Raw genomic sequence first — 6,587 nt, 5'->3', positions numbered from 1 at the left:
TTCAATTATAGAATCTTTCGCTTTCTCGGGACTCAAAATAAACACTCGCAAGAAAAACCAACTTTCCTCTCTTGTTGCACAAATAACTATTGTTTCAGCATCTCACAACCGACTTCTGAAATAGATCTAAAAATTCACTTGTCACCAATCTAACTTTTCTACCTGTAACTTTCCTACTATTGAAAAAGTCTCAGAAACTACTGGATGTACAACTGGATGAGCATTTCAATTGGTACTCTCACCTTGACCAAGTAATCGGTAGAGTCAGAAAACTGCTCTGGATCTTTAAGTCGCTAAGGCACATTGCACCAGGTTAAACAAATCTTACAAAGTCTCGCAACATCTTAAACGAAATCTATATCTCCCAGGTGCAATCTGTCTTATTATACTGCATATCCGTCTGGGGAGGTGCAGCCAAAAGTCGCTTCATCTACCTATATCTTGAAAGGGCACAACGTGCACTCATAAAAGTGATGTACTTCAAAAAAATTAGATATCCTACTGAAGTATCAAAAAAGTGTCAAGGACAGAATTAATCCTCATTAAATTTGGGACATAAAAGGCTTTATGTGTTTTTGTATAAGTGGGACGGTATTCAAGCTATAAGTACTCTTAAAATACATCAAGCGTAAATTGCATCTTTGGTGAATGATTGCACAAAACCTATAAGTGATAGCACTATAGTGTGTATAAGAGATTGATAACAAATTTATTATGGATCATTTCGTTCCTACACACTTTGTCTGTATCTTGAACGGTTTCCTTAAAAATTGAGAAAAACCGCGTTTCGGGCCCTTTGCGGTGTGGGGGGTGACACCGAGGGGGGAGGGGTGGGGAGGGTTGATGAAAAATAACTTGGTCTATAACGTACACATCTCAATATTTCCAATTGAAAAAAGTCTTCCATTAGTAATGCCGTAATTTTAGCTAATTTCCCTGGATTATGTCTTTGGTATTTGTGTGTCTACCTGTGACCTCGTAGCGTCGAAACAGATGAACCGATTTTAATGTGTTTTTTTTTTGTTTGATAGCTCGGAATATATGAAGTTCCTGTTCGGAAGCCCATGCGAATCAACACTTTTCATAGAAAACACCCCGGTACCCTTGGTTAACAAATTTAAATACCTTGGTTCTGTACTGCATGAGAATGCTTGTTGCGATGCTGACATAACGCATAGAGTGAATGCTGGCTGGTTAAAATGGCGATCGTTATCAAGAGTACTCTGCGACCGTAGAATGCCGATCAAAACTAAAGGGAAAGTCTATAAGACGTGCGTCAGACCCGTCATGCTATACGGAGCAGAGTGCTGGACATCTAAGAAAGAACATGAGGCTAAACTTCACTCGACTGAGATGAAAATGCTCAGGTGGGCTGGAGGGGTAACTAAACTGGAACAAAGTCAGAAATGAGTATGTAAGAGGTAGCTTCAAAGTGACACCAATTCCAGAAAAACTGCAAGACTTTATTAATTTGTTTCATTTTCCCATACATTGCTTACATAGAATTCCTCAATTAAATATTAAAAAATGACCAGAATTAAACATGTATAGGGCCCTCCACACTCGTGCGCGAATCAGCGAACTAGACTCCACGTTCGTGTTAAAAGTTAAAAAACAAAGGAAAATTTGTCGTTTTTTTCATTTCCGAGAGACGAAGAAAAGTGAGTAGTGTTTTAAATCTATCTTTATGTATTTTGTCACCATTTATTTCTTTGAACATAAGTAGGTAAATCGTAAATTAAGGAGTTTTTTGAGTCAGGTTGTTTTTATATTTGATTGACTAATAAAAAATATGGTTGATTCGCAACATTCGTTTTATTACAATAATAACATAATTAACAGTACAACCCTAGCGCATTCTTACGATGACGCGTTGGCACGTGACTCGCACGGTGAGCAAGGCAGTGTCGACTCTTTGTGCGCGTACTTATGGTACATTTCTTCTCGTCCTGAGCAGCAGGTATTTTTATTAAGATTTTGTAGGCTATTATAGCGTAGGTATTTTCGCTTTAGTATGGGAATGATGTATCTGTTACGTAGTAACTATTTATTAATTTGTGATAATATGCAGCTTTAACATGTTCACTTTTAGAGCCATCAGTATACATGGTATAGAAGTCATGTTTTTCATTTAAAAATTCAAAAAAGTCAAATTTGTTTTTTACAGACTCTAAATGAGATTTAACATCAAAATAACTTATATAGTATTATATGAGTACTTAGAAATTGGCCACTGGTTATTGATGTTCATATTTTTTGTCACATTTTTGGTGTTCATCATTATTGTGGATATTTCAGGCAAACAACCTGTAATGAGAGTATTAGCCGAGATGATAGCTGACTGAGCAATGTCTACTGGGTATAGAACTTTATCCAAGACAACATGGTTCTCGCAAGACAACTCCTTTAAACAAAATCTCTCAGCCAGCTGTGAACGACGCAAGGACAAGGGAGGTATACAATTTTCAATTTTCATTGAGTTAATGGGAGTGGTGCGCATGGCTCCACTTATAACTCTCAAACCAATGTTTTGTAAGACATCCAGCTTTCTTAAAAATTTGCTACTTGCATTCATGTATGCTAGGGAACTATAGTAAAAATGGCTCCTGACTATACTCTTGTAAAGCATGTTTAGCGTTTTTGGGTCAGAACCCCAGAATGTTCCTGCTAAACTTCTCATAATATTTATGCTTTTCATAGCATTTTGACTTATGTAATCTATATGTTTATCAAATTTCAATTTATCATCTATAACAACACCTAGAAATTTGTGATGACTGGCAATAGGAATTACATTATTATTATAACTAATATTTACAATGGACTGTGCAAATGGGTCTCTACTGATTACTAAGACTTTACTTTTATCAGGACTAACTTCTAATTTCAAAATGTTGCTGTAGTACCTTCCTAATTGGGTTAAAGCAGTGTTCATATTATCAACAGCCATATTTAGATTTTGGTTTTCACTGTACAAAATCAAGTCATCAGCAAATTGCAATATTTTAACTTGGGATGTATTTACAAAACTAAGGATTTGAGATGTGTATAGGTTGTATAATAAGGGTGATAAGGTTGCACCTTGCATTGTTCCTTTGTTAGCTATTGTGGGGCCATACAGCTTATTGTTCAATTTTACATATACAGTCCTATTGTATAAAAAACCAAAAATCCAATTCAAAATTTTTGCAGGGAGATCTAATTGATGTAATACGTAAATTAAGCTTTCAATATTAACATTATCAAAGGCACCTTTTACATCCAGAAAAACACATATAACATTTGTATGACAAAGTTTAGCCTTTTTGAGATCACTAATAAATGAAACAAAACTTTCAGAGCAGCTTTTGCCTTTTCTGAATCCAAACTGAACATCTGGTAGCTTTCCTTAAGTTTCCGCATAGTAATCTAAACGTAGCTTTAACATATTTTCAAAAAGTTTGCCTAAGCACGATGACAAAGAAATTGGTCTATATGATGAAGGACTATTTACTGGTTTATTTGGCTTTAAGATGGAAATGACACATTGTGTTTTCCATGACTCAGGAATGACTAAATTATCCCATAATTTATTATAAATATGCAATAGTTATTTGTTATACAAGGGTGCAAAGTTGTATTTTACCCGCGAGTGTAGAATTGAAACACGAGCAAGCGAAAGGATTCTATAGGTGAACCACGAGCGAAGCGAGTGGTTCTAAAATAGAATTCTGAGCGTAGCGAGTGTTTCAACACACGAGAAGTAAAATACATTTGCGCCCGTGTGTAGCACAAAACTTTTCACCTCACTATAGCGAGGAAAGTGCAATATCCACAGGCGTTAGATGATCTTCATCACTGAAATCACTTATTTCTTTACGATATTATAACAGAAAACTCTGGAAGTTGTGTATTTTTACGCGAGTCGATGAGAAAAGGTTTTAAGTAAAAAAATTGGTGACAATGTTGACATTTTTGATGTATGAAATGTCAACGATGCGTTTTGAAATTGCGTCGATTCAACTTGTGCGTTCAGAATTATATTTAACATCATTATAAAAAAACTAACGTTTCTTATGGAATTTTAAGGTTTATGACTTAAAATCATTAAATAAAGCTAAATTTGGTATTTTTTTATTAGATTCTCAAACCATTTATTTAATGATAATTAATATCGAACGAACCATTATCATGAGCGTTTTACGTTTTGTTATCTGTCAAGCTACTTAAACACGCTCCATCCAAGGTCAAATTACTTTCCCCACTAGTGGATAAAACGCGTTTTTCCCCGCTTGTATTGAAGGATAAACGACAACTTTCCGAGCTAGTGAGGGGAAAAAGTACTTCTATAGCATTAGGATGCAACTTTTTATTAACATATATGGTATATTGTCTAACCCTGGTGTTTTGTCTTTTCTACTTTTAAGTGATATAAACAGTTCATTAAGTGTAAACGGTCTAAGAAAAGTGTTCTTTGGAGTTTCGTGTGACTGATTAATGATGTTATTTAAATGATTTTTGTTTAATGGAGATGAGTCTGATAATTTATCTAAAAAACTTGGCACCCATTCATCATTTAAATATCTATTGTGAGAAGAGCCAATTCTTTTAAACTTTTTCATGTATCCCCATATCCTAGAAACCGGTGTCATCCTATTAAAACTACTGCATAATTCATGCCAAGACTTTACACGTTCTCTTTTAATGTTCGTTTTTTCTGAGCATCAACCTTTTTGTAGTTTATAAAGTTTGCAATGCTGGGTGATGTTCTATACTGAGTTAAAGCTTCTTTAGACTTTTCAACAGCCTCAAGGCATGTTTGGCACCAGGGAACGGGTTTCCTCATGACCTTCATGGATTGTTTGGACTCTACTTTTGGAACTGTTTCTGAACGAATATCATATAAAATATTTACAAAATTATTATATAAATTAATAGGTTCTGTATTATCAATGTCTAAATGAGAAAAACAAGTTTCTGATAAATTATAATACTTGGACCAGTCTGCTCTATTATAAATATATTTTTCTTCCACAGGTCGGGCTTCATATATGGATGGCTTCACATTTAGATCAACCAGAGTTGTTGGATAGTGGTAACTGCCCATTGGGTCATCATGAACTCGCCATTCACAAAGTGGAGCTAACGTGGGACTTACAAGAGTTATATCAATTGCAGATGGATTCCTATTTGGATATTGCACTGTTGTTGGACTACCATCATTTAAAATACACAAATCAAATTCATCAATAATATTATATAAACTATTGCCTCTACTGTTATTTGATTGACAGCCAAATAATATGTGATGAGCATTAAAATCGCCCATGATTAGACATGGCTTGGGGGTTTCATTTCAAGCAACACCTTTTTCATTTTACGAACATCAAAACTGCTACCATTGGGTGGGCAATAAACACAAAGAATGTATAATTTACCAATTGATGTTTCTATAGCTACACAGATATTCTGAATGGATTCATAAAAAGTTGTGTTTATGATACTATATTGTAAGTTTTGTTTAATAAGTATACCTACTCCGTTTTTGGCATTTTTTGAAATTTTATGTACAAAGTTGTATGGGGCAAAGTTAGGAATTGTGTTTGTACTTTTAAGCCATGTTTCATTTAGTAAACAAATGTCTATCTGTTGCTCTGCAAGAAATGTATTTAATAGGGCTTTCTTATGTAATAAACTTTGAATGTTAAACTGTGCTAAATGTAAAAAAGTGTCCATGATTTAATTTAATAAATTTTGTTTGAGTATTTCTTTAATTCTTTTATTATTAATCGGAGTATCACTACCGTCATTTCCCAGCATAACCAAAGATTTGATCAAAGCATTAATGATGGTCTCGTTATTCAGTAGTTGCTCAAATTCAGGGAAGTTTGGCTTACGCCTACAGTATTATTTGGTTTGGTTATGGTTGGAAATACTTTTGGATTAGTAGTAGGTACAGGGGCTGATGGTGCAGTATGTTTCACAGGGCAATCTCTGGAGATCGCCAAGTGATTGCCTTTGCAATTAATGCAAGTGAGTTGGTCTACATCACATTCTTTATATGAATGCTGTCCGGAACAAGCTGAACACATTTGTTCGCCTCTACAAATTCTTGCTGAGTGATTGAATTTTAAACATTTGTAGCATTGCAGCAGTGGTGGTATATACATGTGTATCGGGTATCTATACATTTGCATGTATGCATATTGGGGTAACGTCGTAGCCGCAAAAGTAACGGCAATCGTACCTATGGGTACCAATTTGCCGTCCACTTTTCTCATAAATCTCTTAACCGAGATCACCTCCGTGTCACAGGTAATGTTTTTATAGATCTCTTCATTACTCATCTCCTTAGGTACGTAACGTAACACGCCTGTTGTCTCTGTAAGGTGCGCTGGTACAAAAGCTTTCAACTTATGTTTGCCCAAAAAATTGACCATTTTGAGAAAGTTATTGGCCGGTGCAGGTTTTTTAAAAGTGACGCCTACTTTATATGCGTTCACTCGATGCACGCCGACTATTCCTTTAACATTGTCCGTGAATAGTTTAGTCAGAGTGATGGGATTCCTATTGCCTAACTTATCGTTTTCCTGCGATTCCACGTACAC

General features: G+C 35.1%; 1 long non-coding RNA gene across 1 annotated transcript; it reads left to right on the top strand.

Moving 5' to 3' along the window:
• Nucleotides 1–2,288: 2,288 nt before the first annotated feature.
• LOC134753812 (uncharacterized) lies at nt 2,289–5,745 on the top strand. The gene is made up of 2 exons (XR_010128840.1): nt 2,289–2,454; nt 5,017–5,745. It is a non-coding gene; the product is annotated as an uncharacterized LOC134753812 (long non-coding RNA).
• The last annotated feature ends 842 nt before the right edge of the window (nt 5,746–6,587 follow it).

The sequence above is a fragment of the Cydia strobilella genome, chromosome Z (genome assembly GCF_947568885.1).
Source record: "Cydia strobilella chromosome Z, ilCydStro3.1, whole genome shotgun sequence".
Lineage (NCBI taxonomy): Eukaryota > Metazoa > Arthropoda > Insecta > Lepidoptera > Tortricidae > Cydia > Cydia strobilella.
This window is presented reverse-complemented; position numbering and strand designations above follow the sequence as displayed.